This window comes from Oncorhynchus masou, unplaced genomic scaffold, assembly GCF_036934945.1.
Source record: "Oncorhynchus masou masou isolate Uvic2021 unplaced genomic scaffold, UVic_Omas_1.1 unplaced_scaffold_634, whole genome shotgun sequence".
NCBI lineage: Eukaryota > Metazoa > Chordata > Actinopteri > Salmoniformes > Salmonidae > Oncorhynchus > Oncorhynchus masou.
This window is the reverse complement of record NW_027012770.1, coordinates 174206-191325: the sequence shown is the minus strand read 5'-3', so window position 1 is coordinate 191325 and position 17120 is coordinate 174206. Positions and strand designations below refer to the sequence as shown.

General features: G+C 47.8%; 1 pseudogene; it reads left to right on the top strand.

Annotated features, from left to right (window-relative positions):
* LOC135536564 (xylosyl- and glucuronyltransferase LARGE1-like) overlaps positions 1 to 17120 on the top strand; it is a 240568-nt pseudogene that overhangs the window by 106107 nt on the left and 117341 nt on the right.

Here is a 17120-nt window from a genome sequence, read left to right as displayed (position 1 = left end):
TGTGATGTCACAGTAAATCTCTTCAATATGCCCTCTGTTGTGTCTATACATTATACCCATTTCAGACACGTTCATCACTAGCAAGGCTCTGACAAAGGGCATGATGGGTATTACCAGCTGCACTGTGCTTTGAGTAGTCCTTATTGGTCCATCTCTACTGTCCTTATTGGTCCATCTCTACTGTCCTTATTGGTCCATCTCTACTGTCCTTATTGGTCCATATCTACTGTCCTTATTGGTCCATATCTACTGTCCTTATTGGTCCATCTCTACTGTCCTTATTGGTCCATCTCTACTGTCCTTATTGGTCCATCTCTACTGTCCTTATTGGTCCATCTCTACTGTCCTTATTGGTCCATCTCTACTGTCCTTATTGGTCCATCTCTACTGTCCTGATTGGCCCATCTCTACTGTCATGATTGGTCCATCTGTACTGTCCTTATTGGCCCATATCTACTGTCCTGATTGGCCCATCTCAACTGTCCTGATTGGTCCATCTCTACTGTCCTGATTGGCCCATCTCAACTGTCCTGATTGGTCCATCTCTACTGTCCTGATTGGCCCATCTCTACTGTCATGATTGGTCCATCACTACTGTCCTGATTGGCCCATCTCTACTGTCCTCAGCCAGCCTGTCTGTGACCACAGTGTGTGTTTGTAGAGAAGACCATAGATAATGAACTAACAGGCTAACATTGTGTGTTTGTAGAGAAGACTATAGATAATGAACTAACAGTGAGCGTTTGTAGAGAAGGACCATAGATGTTTTATTTATTGGAGAGATGAAACTATGAGGACCCTGTCTGAGTCACTTTACAACGACCCTCTGATTGGGTGATAACACCCTACTACAGGCATTTAGAGAATACATTATTTGAGGAGAGATGGACGAAAGGATTTGGAAGAGAGGAGAGACTGAAGAAAGGATTTAAGAAGAGAGGAGAGACTGAAGAAAGGATTTAAGAAGAGAGGAGAGACTGAAGAAAGGATTTAAGAAGAGAGGAGAGATGGAAGAAAGGATTTAAGAAGAGAGGAGAGATGGAAGAAAGGATTTAACAAGAGAGGAGAGATGCTGGAACAGGCTGTAGAAACTCTTCTTTCACATCAGTAGAAATGAGACTGAAATGGACTTAAGTTGGATTCATATAGGATTCAGATAAGAGTCATTTAGGAGTCGGGTAAGAGTCATTTAGGAGTCGGATAAGAGTCATTTAGGAGTCGGATAAGAGTCATTTAGGAGTCGGATAAGAGTCATTTAGGAGTCGGATAAGAGTCATTTAGGAGTCGGATAAGAGTCATTTAGGAGTCGGATAAGAGTCATTTAGGAGTCGGATAAGAGTCATTTAGGAGTCGGATAAGAGTCATTTAGGAGTCAGATAAGAGTCATTTAGGAGTCAGATAAGAGTCATTTAGGAGTCATTTAGGAGTCAGGTAAGGTTGCCAAATATATGAATCGTTCAACTCAACAGGACAACAGGAGCAGTGCTGTGCATTGAGACTCCCTGTTGATGTGTGTGTTGCTCCTCAGTCTCTCGGTCGCGTCGCTACCATTGTTTTTACCGTTCTACGGACTCCGCAGTAGACTGAGGCCCAGCGGTAGACTGAGGCCCAGCGGTAGACTGAGGCCCAGCGGTAGACTGAGGCCCAACGGTAGACTGAGGCCCAGCGGTAGACTGAGGCCCAGCGGTAGACTGAGGCCCAGCGGTAGACTGAGGCCCAGCGGTAGACTGAGGCCCAGCGGTAGACTGAGGCCCAGCAGTAGACTGAGGCCCAGCGGTAGACTGAGGCCCAGCGGTAGACTGAGGCCCAACGGTAGACTGAGGCCCAGCGGTAGACTGAGGCCCAGCGGTAGACTGAGGCCCAGCGGTAGACTGAGGCCCAACGGCAGACTGAGGCCCAACGGCAGACTGAGGCCCAACGGTAGACTGAGGCCCAACGGTAGACTGAGGCCCAACGGTAGACTGAGGCCCAGCGGTAGACTGAGTCCCAGCGGTAGACTGAGGCCCAACGGCAGACTGAGGCCCAACGGCAGACTGAGGCCCAACGGCAGACTGAGGCCCGGCGGTAGACGTGCAGTAGACGTGAGGCCCAACGGTAGACGCGAGGCCCAGCGGTAGACGCGAGTCCCAGCGGTAGACGCGAGGCCCAGCGGTAGACGCGAGGCCCAGCGGTAGACGCGAGGCCCAGCGGTAGACGCGAGGCCCAGCGGTAGACGCGAGGCCCAGCGGTAGACGCGAGGCCCAGCGGTAGACGCGAGGCCCAACGGTAGACGCGAGGCCCGGCGGTAGACGCGAGGCCCGGCGGTAGACGCGAGGCCCGGCGGTAGACGCGAGGCCCGGCGGTAGACGCGAGGCCCGGCGGTAGACGCGAGGCCCGGCGGTAGACGCGAGGCCCGGCGGTAGACGTGCAGTAGACGTGAGGCCCAACGGTAGACGCGAGGCCCAGCGGTAGACGCGAGTCCCAGCGGTAGACGCGAGGCCCAGCGGTAGACGCGAGGCCCAGCGGTAGACGCGAGGCCCAGCGGTAGACGCGAGGCCCAGCGGTAGACGCGAGGCCCAGCGGTAGACGCGAGGCCCAACAGTCATTATGAACAGGGATTATGACTGTTTGATATAAATGACACTATAGTGGTCTGGAAATACGTTAACATTAAAGTAGGCAAATAATTAGTTGGAAACAACTTTGCCATCATTGTGATTCTTTCAAATGTACTTTGGAGAGACAGCAATGTTGCCGTTAGCGAGCAAAGAGTGTAAAAAATTGCTAACGATGCTAATGTCAGCTAGCTAAGTCACTGTTGTCCCCTCGATCTTAGTTAGCTGGCTAACGTTATACTGCGTCTAAAGTCAATCTGGCGTCATCACAACGATGACAAAATGTTTTTCCTACCAATGATTTGACTCCTTTTTTAGAAATATCCTTGTATTTCCCAAGCAACCCTGTAATGCACTTTTGTTTAAATCTTCGTCAGCGTCAAGACAATAGCATTGAGGACAACATTCAGTCGGGCATCAGTCTAGTTCGATACAATACTGTGACCAAATGTACAACCCCCATGTATAAAGGGCTTTAGCCTCGTGCTGATTGGTTCCTAGAGGGCAGTAGATGAATAACCCTGATCTAGTTCACATACTGTATTCTTCCCCTGGTGCTACTATAGGGGTTCTAATGTGGGATTTAGTCTTGATGTGGGATAAACACTATTCCCTCTGAAATAATTAACTAACTAAATGGTGCTTAGTGTTCAGAGACATGTGATAAGGGGTTCTGTTACTGCTTCAAGCAGAGGACAAATCATGTTGGACTTTGTAGAAAATAATGTTATTTTCTCTCTCTCTCTCAATCTCCTCCTCTCTCTCGCTCTCCCCCTCTCCTCTCTCTCTCTCTCTCTCTCCTGCTCTCTCTACCTACCTCGATCTCTCTCTCTCTCTTCCGTTCTCTACTCTCTCTCTCTCTCTCTCTTTTTCTCTCTCTCTCTCTCTCTCTCTCTCTCTCTCTCTCTCTCTTTCTCTCCCCCCTCTCTCTTCCCTCTCTCTCTCTGTCTCTCTCTCTCTCCCCCTCTCATCCCTCTCTCTGTCTCTCTGTCTCTCCCCCTCTCTCTTCCATTCTCTCTCTCTCTCTCTCTCTCTCTCTCTCTCTCTCTCTCTCTCTTCCATTCTCTCTCTCTCTCTCCTCTCAGACCATTCACGTGGCCATCGTGTGTGCCGGGTACAACGCCAGTCGTGATGTGGTGACACTCGTCAAGTCAGTCCTTTTTCACAGGTAGGTACACACACACACACACAGCTGGGCCTGTCTGCAACTCTCCTCTCTCAGTAGTCTGAATATGCTGCCGCCTACTCTCGGTTGCATGGCAACGCCACCACCTCAGTGAACCCCCTAGCTGTGTGTGTGTGTGTGTGTGTGTGTGTGTGTGTGTGTGCGCGTGTGTGTGTGAGATATTTTATTGTAAATGAGAACAGAATACATTTCTAAACACGTCTACCTTAACTACAGGATGGGTGTCCCTAAACCGGTACGGTTGTTGCTAACGTGACTGGAATGACGTTGTAAACAACAGCCAACTTTCCGGGACATAGACATGTCTCACATGGGCAGAAAGCTTAACATTCTTGTTAATCTAACTGCACTGTCCAATTTACAGTAGCTATTACAGTGAAACAATACCATGTTATTGTTTGAGGAGAGTCCACAACAACAGAACACTTTTATCACGCCAACTGGTTTGATACATTCACCTCTGAAGGTAAATAATGTACTTACATTCAGTAATCTGGCTATGATTTGTCATCCTGAGGGTCCCAGAGATAAAGCGTAGCACAGTTTTGTTTGATAAAAAAAAAAAATTATGTTCAAATGTAGGGAACTGGGTTCTACAGTTTGATGTATGAGTTATTGTTATTCTGTGTGGATTATTGTTATTCTGTGTTATTCCGTTGTTATTCTGTGTGGATCAGACCCGTTGTTATTCTGTGTGGATCAGACCCGTTGTTATTCTGTGTGGATCAGACCCGTTGTTATTCTGTGTGGATCAGACCCGTTGTTAATCTGTGTGGATCAGACCCGTTGTTAATCTGTGTGGATCAGAGACATTGTTAATCTGTGTGGATCAGAGACATTGTTAATCTGTGTGGATCAGAGACATTGTTAATCTGTGTGGATCAGACCCGTTGTTATTCTGTGTTATTCCGTTGTTATTCTGTGTGGATCAGACCCGTTGTTATTCTGTGTGGATCAGACCCGTTGTTATTCTGTGTGGATCAGACCCGTTGTTAATCTGTGTGGATCTGACCCGTTGTTATTCTGTGTGGATCAGACCCGTTGTTATTCTGTGTGGATCAGACCCGTTGTTATTCTGTGTGGATCAGACCCGTTGTTATTCTGTGTGGATCAGACCCGTTGTTATTCTGTGTGGATCTGACCCGTTGTTATTCTGTGTGGATCAGACCCGTTGTTATTCTGTGTGGATCAGACCCGTTGTTATTCTGTGTGGATCTGACCCGTTGTTATTCTGTGTGGATCAGACCCGTTGTTATTCTGTGTGGATCAGACCCGTTGTTATTCTGCGTGGATCAGACCCGTTGTTATTCTGTGTGGATCAGACCCGTTGTTATTCTGTGTGGATCAGACCCGTTGTTTAGGTTAATAAATAAATAACAACTTCCAGTCTACAGAGCCAAGTGAGATATTTCACCCCAGAATTACACGATCTCTTTTTGAAGAATGTTCTGAATGGAATCGATGATAGACAAGGAGTTTGTCCTGTCATCCCTGTTGATTGTCATCCTGGGTCTAGACCTCATATCTGTGCTTTATATGACAGCATTTATTACCCCCCAGGACTGTGATTCTGTCTGACAGCCCAGAACAGAGACCAAAACACTGGCTGTGATTCTGTCTGACAGCCCAGAGCAGAGACCAAAACACTGGCTGTGATTCGGTCTGACAGCCCAGAGCAGAGACCAAACACTGGCTGTGATTCTGTGTGACAGCCCAGAGCAGAGACCAAAACACTGGCTGTGATTCTGTCTGACAGCCCAGAGCAGAGACCAAAACACTGGCTGTGATTCTGCCTGACAGCCCAGAGCAGAGACCGAGGCAATACAAAACACTGGTTGTGATTCTGCCTGACAGCCCAGAGCAGAGACCGAGGCAATACAAAACACTGGTTGTGATTCTGTCTGACAGCCCAGAGCAGAGACCGAGGCAAGACCAAAACACTGACTGTGATTCTGTCTGACAGCCCAGAGCTAAGACCCGAGGCAAGACCAAACACTGGCTGTGATTCTGTCTGACAGCCCAGAGCAGAGACCAAAACACTGGCTGTGATTCTGTCTGACAGCCCAGAGCAGAGACCGAGGCAATACAAAACACTGGTTGTGATTCTGTCTGACAGCCCAGCGCAGAGACCCGAGGCAAGACCAAAACACTGACTGTGATTCTGTCTGACAGCCCAGAGCAGAGACCAAAACACTGGCTGTGATTCTGCCTGACAGCCCAGCGCAGAGACCAAAACACTGGCTGTGATTCTGCCTGACAGCCCAGCGCAGAGACCAAAACACTGGCTGTGATTCTGCCTGACAGCCCAGCGCAGAGACCAAAACACTGGCTGTGATTCTGTCTGACAGCCCAGAACAGAGACCAAAACACTGGCTGTGATTCTGTCTGACAGCCCAGCGCAGAGACCCGAGGCAAGACCAAAACACTGACTGTGATTCTGCCTGACAGCCCAGAGCAGAGACCAAAACACTGACTGTGATTCTGTCTGACAGCCCAGCGCAGAGACCAAAACACTGACTGTGATTCTGTCTGACAGCCCAGAACAGAGACCAAAACACTGGCTGTGATTCTGTCTGACAGCCCAGAACAGAGACCAAAACACTGGCTGTGATTCTGCCTGACAGCCCAGCGCAGAGACCAAAACACTGGCTGTGATTCTGCCTGACAGCCCAGCGCAGAGACCAAAACACTGGCTGTGATTCTGTCTGACAGCCCAGAGCAGAGACCGAGGCAATACAAAACACTGGTTGTGATTCTGCCTGACAGCCCAGAGCAGAGACCGAGGCAATACAAAACACTGGTTGTGATTCTGTCTGACAGCCCAGAGCAGAGACCGAGGCAAGACCAAAACACTGACTGTGATTCTGTCTGACAGCCCAGAGCTAAGACCCGAGGCAAGACCAAACACTGGCTGTGATTCTGTCTGACAGCCCAGAGCAGAGACCAAAACACTGGCTGTGATTCTGTCTGACAGCCCAGAGCAGAGACCGAGGCAATACAAAACACTGGTTGTGATTCTGTCTGACAGCCCAGAGCAGAGACCGAGGCAAGACCAAACACTGGCTATGATTCTGTCTGACAGCCCAGAGCAGAGACCCGAGGCAAGACCAAAACACTGGCTGTGATTCTATCTGTAGGTGTTTCTATGGTTCTGTTGAGGGCGTCACTAGGTGTTTCCTACGGTTCTGTTGGATCAGAGACAAAGTAGGCCCCTTCCTCGTCCATTTCTGTTAATACAAATCAATCTCATGTTGGTGTAGAGAGCTCCCTGTCGTGTGTGTGTGTGTTTCCTCCTCTCTCAAGCTCTCACCGCTCAATACACATATAGACGTGTTAGCAGATACATCATGTTATAGACGTGTTATAGACGTGTTATCTGAACAGATATATCATGTTATAGACGTGTTGTAGACATGTTATCTGAACAGATATATCATGTTATAGATGTGTTATCTGAACAGATACATCATGTTATAGACGTGTTATAGACGTGTTATCTGAACAGATACAACGTGTTGTAGACGTGTTGTAGACGTGTTATCTGAACAGATATATCATGTTATAGATGTGTTATAGACGTGTTATCTGAACAGATACAACGTGTTGTAGACGTGTTATCTGAACAGATATATCATGTTATAGACGTGTTATAGACGTGTTATAGACGTGTTATAGACGTGTTATAGACGTGTTATCTGAACAGATATATCATGTTATAGACGTGTTATAGACGTGTTATAGACGTGTTATCTGAACAGATATATCATGTTATAGACGTGTTATAGACGTGTTATCTGAACAGATATATCATGTTATAGACGTGTTATAGACGTGTTATCTGAACAGATATATCATGTTATAGACATGTTATCTGAGCAGAAGATATATTAGAGAGATTACTGTTTATCATCTCCCTAATTGTCATGTTGTTCTGTGTGTTTATATCCAGAGGTTTCATGTTGTTCTGTGTGTTCATATTGATGTTTCATGTTGTTCTGTGTGTTCATATTGATGTTTCATGTTGTTCTGTGTGTTTATATCCAGAGGTTTCATGTTGTTCTGTGTGTTTATATCCAGAGGTTTCATGTTGTTCTGTGTGTTTATATCCAGAGGTTTCATGTTGTTCTGTGTGTTTATATCCAGAGGTTTCATGTTGTTCTGTGTGTTTATATCCAGAGGTTTCATGTTGTTCTGTGTGTTTATATCCAGAGGTTTCATGTTGTTCTGTGTGTTTATATCCAGAGGTTTCATGTTGTTCTGTGTGTTTATATCCAGAGGTTTCATGTTGTTCTGTGTGTTTATATCCAGAGGTTTCATGTTGTTCTGTGTGTTTATATCCAGAGGTTTCATGTTGTTCTGTGTGTTTATATCCAGAGGTTTCATGTTGTTCTGTGTGTTCATATTGATGTTTCATGTTGTTCTGTGTGTTCATATTGATGTTTCATGTTGTTCTGTGTGTTTATATCCAGAGGTTTCATGTTGTTCTGTGTGTTCATATTGATGTTTCATGTTGTTCTGTGTGTTCATATTGAGGTTTCATGTTGTTCTGTGTGTTCATATTGAGGTTTCATGTTGTTCTCTGTATATATCCAGAGGTTTCATGTTGTTCTGTGTGTTCATATTGATGTTTCATGTTGTTCTGTGTGTTCATATTGATGTTTCATGTTGTTCTGTGTGTTCATATTGATGTTTCATGTTGTTCTGTGTGTTCATATTGATGTTTCATGTTGTTCTGTGTGTTCATATCGAGGTTTCATGTTGTTTTCTAAATATACTTTAAAGTACTGCGCTTATGCTCTGAGTCTCACCTTATCCCTCTGTGTGTGTGTGTGTGTGTGTGTGTGTGTGTGTGTGTGTGTGTGTGTGTGTGTGTGTGTGTGTGTGTGTGTGTGTGTGTGTGTGTGTCTCTTGCAGGCGGAACCCTCTCCACTTCCACATCATAACGGACTCTACAGCCCAGCAGATCCTAGCCTCTCTGTTCCGTACCTGGATGGTCCCTGCTGTCAGGGTGGACTTCTACGATGCAGACGAACTCAAGGTGAGACACATCTACAGTCCCCCCCCTCCAAAACACACACATCTACAGCCCCCCCCCCAAAACACACACATCTACAGCCCCCTCCAAAACACACACATCTACAGCCCCCCCCAAAACACACACATCTACAGCCTCCCCCTCCAAAACACACACATCTACAGCCTCCCCCTCCAAAACACACACATCTACAGCCCCCCCCCAAAACACACACATCTACAGCCCCCCCCCAAAACACACACATCTACAGCCCCCCCCCCCAAAACACACACATCTACAGCCCCCCCCCCAAAACACACACATCTACAGCCGGGACCCCCCCAAAACACACACATCTACATCCCCCCCCCCAAAACACACATCCACAGCCTCACCCCCCCCCCCCAAAACACACACATCTACAGCCGGGACCCCCCCCAAAACACACACATCTACAGCCGGGACCCCCCAAAACACACACATCTACAGCCGGGACCCCCCAAAACACACACATCCACAGCCGACCCCCCTCCCCCAAAACAACAACTACTCCTTCTGTCGTCAACATGAGAGAGATTCTGTACCTCGTCTTTCTCCATCTGACCTCCTCCAACACACACATCCTCTGTTCATCCTGTTTCTGTCTGTTAATCTGGACTGAGGTGTCAGGGTTCCTCAACAAGACTGTCTGTTAATCTGGACTGAGGTGTCAGGGTTCCTCATCAAGACTGTCTGGTTCGTATCTGTTAATCTGGACTGAGGTGTCAGGGTTCCTCATCAAGACTGTCTGTTAATCTGGACTGAGGTGTCAGGGTTCCTCAACAAGACTGTCTGTTAATCTGGACTGAGGTGTCAGGGTTCCTCAACAAGACTGTCTGTTAATCTGGACTGAGGTGTCAGGGTTCCTCAACAAGACTGTCTGTTAATCTGGACTGAGGTGTCAGGGTTCCTCAACAAGACTGTCTGTTAATCTGGACTGAGGTGTCAGGGTTCCTCAACAAGACTGTCTGTTAATCTGGACTAAGGTGTCATGGTTCCTCAACAAGACTGTCTGTTAATCTGGACTGAGGTGTCAGGGTTCCTCATCAAGACTGTCTGTTAATCTGGACTGAGGTGTCAGGGTTCCTCAACAAGACTGTCTGTTAATCTGGACTGAGGTGTCAGGGTTCCTCAACAAGACTGTCTGTTAATCTGGACTGAGGTGTCAGGGTTCCTCAACAAGACTGTCTGTTAATCTGGACTGAGGTGTCAGGGTTCCTCAACAAGACTGTCTGGTTCGTGTCTGTTAATCTGGACTGAGGTGTCAGGGTTCCTCAACAAGACTGTCTGGTTCGTGTCTGTTGATACTGGAGGTGTCAGGGTTCCTCAACAAGACTGTCTGGTTCGTGTCTGTTAATCTGGACTGAGGTGTCAGGGTTCCTCATCAAGACTGTCTGGTTCGTGTCTGTTGATACTGGAGGTGTCAGGGTTCCTCATCAAGACTGTCTGGTTCGTATCTGTTAATCTGGACTGAGGTGTCAGGGTTCCTCATCAAGACTGTCTGGTTCGTATCTGTTAATCTGGACTGAGGTGTCAGGGTTCCTCATCAAGACTGTCTAGTTCGTGTCTGTTGATACTGGAGGTGTCAGGGTTCCTCAACAAGACTGTCTGTTGATACTGGAGGTGTCAGGGTTCCTCAACAAGACTGTCTGTTAATCTGGATTGAGGTGTCAGGGTTCCTCAACAAGACTGTCTGTTAATCTGGATTGAGGTGTCAGGGTTCCTCAACAAGACGGTCTGTTAATCTGGACTGAGGTGTCAGGGTTCCTCATCAAGACTGTCTGGTTCGTGTCTGTTAATCTGGACTGAGGTGTCAGGGTTCCTCAACAAGACTGTCTGGTTCGTGTCTGTTAATCTGGACTGAGGTGTCAGGGTTCCTCATCAAGACTGTCTGGTTCGTGTCTGTTGATACTGGAGGTGTCAGGGTTCCTCATCAAGACTGTCTGGTTCGTATCTGTTAATCTGGATTGAGGTGTCAGGGTTCCTCAACAAGACTGTCTGGTTCGTATCTGTTAATCTGGACTGAGGTGTCAGGGTTCCACAACAAGACTGTCTGGTTAGTATCTGTTAATCTGGACTGAGGTGTCAGGGTTCCTCATCAAGACTGTCTGGTTCGTGTCTGTTGATACTGGAGGTGTCAGGGTTCCTCATCAAGACTGTCTGGTTCGTATCTGTTAATCTGGATTGAGGTGTCAGGGTTCCTCAACAAGACTGTCTGGTTCGTATCTGTTAATCTGGACTGAGGTGTCAGGGTTCCTCATCAAGACTGTCTGGTTCGTATCTGTTAATCTGGACTGAGGTGTCAGGGTTCCTCATCAAGACTGTCTGGTTCGTATCTGTTAATCTGGACTGAGGTGTCAGGGTTCCTCATCAAGACTGTCTGGTTCGTGTCTGTTAATCTGGACTGAGGTGTCAGGGTTCCTCAACAAGACTGTCTGGTTCATATCTGTTAATCTGGACTGAGGTGTCAGGGTTCCTCATCAAGACTGTCTGGTTCGTATCTGTTAATCTGGACTGAGGTGTCAGGGTTCCTCAACAAGACTGTCTGGTTCGTGTCTGTTAATCTGGACTGAGGTTTCATGGTTCCTCATCAAGACTGTCTGGTTCGTGTCTGTTGATACTGGAGGTGTCAGGGTTCCTCAACAAGACTGTCTGGTTCGTGTCTGTTAACCCTCTACCTCCTTCTCCTCTGTCAGGCTGAGGTGTCGTGGATCCCCAACAAACATTATTCCGGTATCTACGGTCTGATGAAGCTGGTGCTCACCAAGACCCTACCCCCAGACCTGCAGAAAGTCATCGTCCTGGACACAGATATCACCTTCGCTACGGACATCGCTGAGCTCTGGGCCGTCTTCCACAAGTTCAAAGGTGAGGCGACTACATCCTTTCCTGTTGGGGTGTAATTGTTCTTCCTGTTGCTTCTGCTAAGGGGGTTGTATTCATTAGGAGCCACTAGCAAAACTAAAATGAGTGTTTCTTATTGGACAAGGTCAGTTAGTTCCCTCCCTGTTTCAAGTAAGTTTTCTTCTGTTTGGGGAAGGGGGATACCAAGTCGGTTGTGCAACTAAATGTATTCAACTGAAGTGTGTCTTCCTCATTTAACCCTCTGAATCAGAGATGTGTGGGGGGGCTGCCTTAGTCAACATCCTGTTCATACCCCACCCCCCACCCTGTTCATTTAACCCTCAGAATCAGAGAGGTGGGGGGGGGCTGCCTTAGTCAACATCCACGTCTTCGACGCCTGGGGAACAGTGGGTTAACTGCCTTGCTCAGGGCCCGGGGAACAGTGGGTTAACTGGTCTAGGAACAGTGGGTTAACTGCCTTGCTCAGGGCCTGGGGAACAGTGGGTTAACTGGTCTAGGAACAGTGGGTTAACTGCCTTGTTCAGGGGAACAGTGGATTAACTGGTCTAGGAACAGTGGGTTAACTGCCTTGTTCAGGGGAACAGTGGGTTAACTGCCTTGTTCAGGGGAACAATGGGTTAACTGGTCTAGGAACAGTGGGTTAACTGCCTTGTTCAGGGGAACAGTGGGTTAACTGCCTTGTTCAGGGGAACAATGGGTTAACTGGTCTAGGAACAGTGGGTTAACTGCCTTGTTCAGGGGAACAGTGGGTTAACTGCCTTGTTCAGGAGAACAGTGGGTTAACTGCCTTACTCAGGGCCCGGGGAACAGTGGGTTAACTGCCTTACTCAGGGCTCGGGGAACAGTGGGTTAACTGCCTTGCTCAGGGGTAGAACGTCAGATTTCTTTACCATGTCAGCTCGGGGATTCGATCCAGCAACCTTACGGTTACTGGCCCAACGCTCCAACCACTAGGCTACCTGCTGGTTACTGGCACAACACTCCAACCACTAGGCTACCTGCTGGTTACTGGCCCAACGCTCCAACCACTAGGCTACCTGCAGGTTACTGGCCCAACATTCCAACCACTAGGCTACCTGCTGGTTACTGGCCCAACACTCTAACCACTAGGCTACCTGCTGGTTACTGGCCCAACGCTCCAACCACTAGGCTACCTGCTGGTTACTGGCCCAACGCTCCAACCACTAGGCTACCTGCTGGTTACTGGCCCAACGCTCCAACCACTAGGCTACCTGCTGTTTACTGGCCCAACGCTCCAACCACTAGGCTACCTGCTGGTTACTGGCGCAACGCTCTAACCACTAGGCTACCTGCTGGTTACTGGCCCAACGCTCCAACCACTAGGCTACCTGCTGTTTACTGGCCCAACGCTCCAACCACTAGGCTACCTGCTGGTTACTGGCCCAACGCTCCAACCACTAGGCTACCTGCTGGTTACTGGCCCAACACTCCAACCACTAGGCTACTTGCTGGTTACTGGCCCAACGCTCCAACCACTAGGCTCACTAGGCTACCTGCTGGTTACTGGCCCAACGCTCCAACCACTAGGCTACCTGCTGGTTACTGGCCCAACGCTCCAACCACTAGGCTACCTGCTGGTTACTGGCCCAACGCTCCAACCACTAGGCTACATTTGGTTCCTAATTGAGTAGTCTATTCGGGACGTGAATTTAAATTCAATTGATGATTTGCTTGTTGTTCTGTGAGGAGGAAGAGGGAGGTTGGGGGGAGGGAGGAGGTGGAGATTTATGGGTCCCTTTCTGTCTCACTGTGTATTACCTTTGGATGGGCTTTGGATCAATCTTCATTAACAGTTCACATTATGCTTCACCACTAGCCACCCCCATCCTGTTCATACCCCACCCTGTTCATACCCCACCCATTCCTACTACTTTGCTATTTTAATGAATTCAGAACTACTTACAATTCCATTAGGTGTTTCAAAGCATTATACCACAAATCATCTACAGTGCCGACACTGGATTGTGACGTCAAAAAAGAATTGTAATTACCATAATGTATTCTATTTTAATGTTTAGAATTCAGAACTACTTACAGTTCAATTAGAATTCAAACCAGTCTCTGTTCCATCTAGCCAGCCAATCATTATTTCCCAAGCAGGGATTCTTAAGCAGCGTATCGCAGGCACATTGGTTTGGATTAACAGTGATTGGTGGTTTAGGATTCTGAAAGTCTAATATTGAAGTCTCCGCCTCCCACGCGTTCTTTTACCCAGGAGACAGTATGCAGATAGCAGCTTGTCATTGTGAATGTTCAGGCAAAGAGGTAAAACTAGCTCTGTAGATTCAGGTATCTAGTGCTACTCCTACAGCTCCCTGCTGGGTCTCTAACTGCCCCTACAGCCCCCTGCTGGGTCTCTAAATGCCTTACAGCCCCCTGCTGGGTCTCTAACTGCCCTACAGCCCCCTGCTGGGTCTCTAACGGCTCCTACAGCCCCCTGCTGGGTCTCTAACTGCCCTACAGCCCCCTGCTGGGTCTCTAACTGCCCCTACAGCCCCCTGCTGGGTCTCTAACTACCCTACAGCCCCCTGCTGGGTCTCTAACTACCCCTATAGCCCCCTGCTGGGTCTCTAACTGCTCCTCCAGCCCCCTGCTGGGTCTCTAACTGCTCCTCCAGCCCCCTGCTGGGTCTCTAACTGCTCCTACAGCCCCCTGCTGGGTCTCTAACTGCCCTACAGCCCCCTGCTGGGTCTCTAACTGCCCTACAGCCCCCTGCTGGGTCTCTAACTGCTCCTACAGCCCCCTGCTGGGTCTCTAACTGCTCCTACAGCCCCCTGCTGGGTCTCTAACTGCTCCTACAGCCCCCTGCTGGGTCTCTAACTGCTCCTACAGCCCCCTGCTGGGTCTCTAACTGCTCCTACAGCCCCCTGCTGGGTCTCTAACTGCTCCTACAGCCCCCTGCTGGGTCTCTAACTGCCCCTACAGCCCCCAGCTGGGTCTCTAACTGCCCCTACAGCCCCCAGCTGGGTCTCTAACTGCCCCTACAGCCCCCTGCTGGGTCTCTAACTGCTCCTACAGCCCCCTGCTGGGTCTCTAACTGCTTGTTTGGGTAGAAACTTAGCTAGATGTCTGACTGTAGGTTGTTGTTTGGGTAGAAACCAGCGAGATGTCTCTGACTGTAGGTTGTTGTTTGGGTAGAAACCTAGCCAGATGTCTCAGACTGTAGGTTGTTGTTTGGGTAGAAACCTAGCTAGATGTCTCAGACTGTAGGTTGTTGTTTGGTTAGAAACCTAGCTAGATGTCTGACTGTAGGTTGTTGTTTGGGTAGAAACCTAGCTAGATGTCTCAGACTGTAGGTTGTTGTTTGGGTAGAAACCTAGCTAGATGTCTCAGACTGTAGGTTGTTGTTTGGGTAGAAACCTAGCTAGATGTCTCAGACTGTAGGTTGTTGTTTGGGTAGAAACCTAGCTAGATGTCTCAGACTGTAGGTTGTTGTTTGGGTAGAAACCAGCTAGATGTCTGACAGTAGGTTGTTGTTTGGGTAGAAACCAGCTAGATGTCTGACTCTAGGTTGTTGTTTGGGTAGAAACCTAGCTAGATGTCTGACTCTAGGTTGTTGTTTCGGTAGAAACCTAGCTAGATGTCTCACGCTAGGTTGTTGTTTGGGTAGAAACCTAGCTAGATGTCTGACTCTAGGTTGTTGTTTGGGTAGAAACCTAGCTAGATGTCTCACTCTAGGTTGTTGTTTGGGTAGAAACCTAGCTAGATGTCTCAGACTGTAGGTTGTTGTTTGGGTAGAAACCTAGCTAGATGTCTGACTCTAGGTTGTTGTTTCGGTAGAAACCTAGCTAGATGTCTCACGCTAGGTTGTTGTTTGGGTAGAAACCTAGCTAGATGTCTGACTCTAGGTTGTTGTTTGGGTAGAAACCTAGCTAGATGTCGGACTCTAGGTTGTTGTTTCGGTAGAAACCTAGCTAGATGTCTGACTCTAGGTTGTTGTTTGGGTAGAAACCTAGCTAGATGTCTCAGACTGTAGGTTGTTGTTTGGGTAGAAACCTAGCTAGATGTCTGACTGTAGGTTGTTGTTTGGGTAGAAACCTAGCTAGATGTCTGACTCTAGGTTGTTGTTTGGGTAGAAACCTAGCTAGATGTCTCAGACTGTAGGTTGTTGTTTGGGTAGAAACCTAGCTAGATGTCTGACTCTAGGTTGTTGTTTTGGTAGAAACCTAGCTAGATGTCTCACGCTAGGTTGTTGTTTGGGTAGAAACCTAGCTAGATGTCTGACTCTAGGTTGTTGTTTGGTAGAAACCTAGCTAGATGTCTGACTCTAGGTTGTTGTTTGGGTAGAAACCTAGCTAGATGTCTGACTGTAGGTTGTTGTTTGGGTAGAAACCTAGCTAGATGTCTGACTCTAGGTTGTTGTTTGGGTAGAAACCTAGCTAGATGTCTGACTCTAGGTTGTTGTTTGGTAGAAACCTAGCTAGATGTCGGACTCTAGGTTGTTGTTTGGGTAGAAACCTAGCTAGATGTCTGACTCTAGGTTGTTGTTTGGGTAGAAACCTAGCCAGATGTCTGACTCTAGGTTGTTGTTTGGGTAGAAACCTAGCTAGATGTCTGACTCTAGGTTGTTGTTTGGGTAGAAACCTAGCTAGATGTCTCACTCTAGGTTGTTGTTTGGGTAGAAACCTAGCTAGATGTCTCAGACTGTAGGTTGTTGTTTGGGTAGAAACCTAGCTAGATGTCTGACTCTAGGTTGTTGTTTGGGTAGAAACCTAGCCAGATGTCTCAGACTGTAGGTTGTTGTTTGGGTAGAAACCTAGCTAGATGTCTGACTCTAGGTTGTTGTTTGGGTAGAAACCTAGCTAGATGTCTCAGACTGTAGGTTGTTGTTTGGGTAGAAACCTAGCTAGATGTCTGACTCTAGGTTGTTGTTTTGGTAGAAACCTAGCTAGATGTCTGACTCTAGGTTGTTGTTTGGGTAGAAACCTAGCTAGATGTCTCAGACTGTAGGTTGTTGTTTGGGTAGAAACCTAGCTAGATGTCTGACTCTAGGTTGTTGTTTGGGTAGAAACCTAGCTAGATGTCTCAGACTGTAGGTTGTTGTTTGGGTAGAAACCTAGCTAGATGTCTCAGACTGTAGGTTGTTGTTTGGGTAGAAACCTAGCTAGATGTCTCAGACTGTAGGTTGTTGTTTGGGTAGAAACCTAGCTAGATGTCTCAGACTGTAGGTTGTTGTTTGGGTAGAAACCAGCTAGATGTCTGACAGTAGGTTGTTGTTTGGGTAGAAACCAGCTAGATGTCTGACTCTAGGTTGTTGTTTGGGTAGAAACCTAGCTAGATGTCTGACTCTAGGTTGTTGTTTCGGTAGAAACCTAGCTAGATGTCTCACGCTAGGTTGTTGTTTGGGTAGAAACCTAGCTAGATGTCTGACTCTAGGTTGTTGTTTGGGTAGAAACCTAGC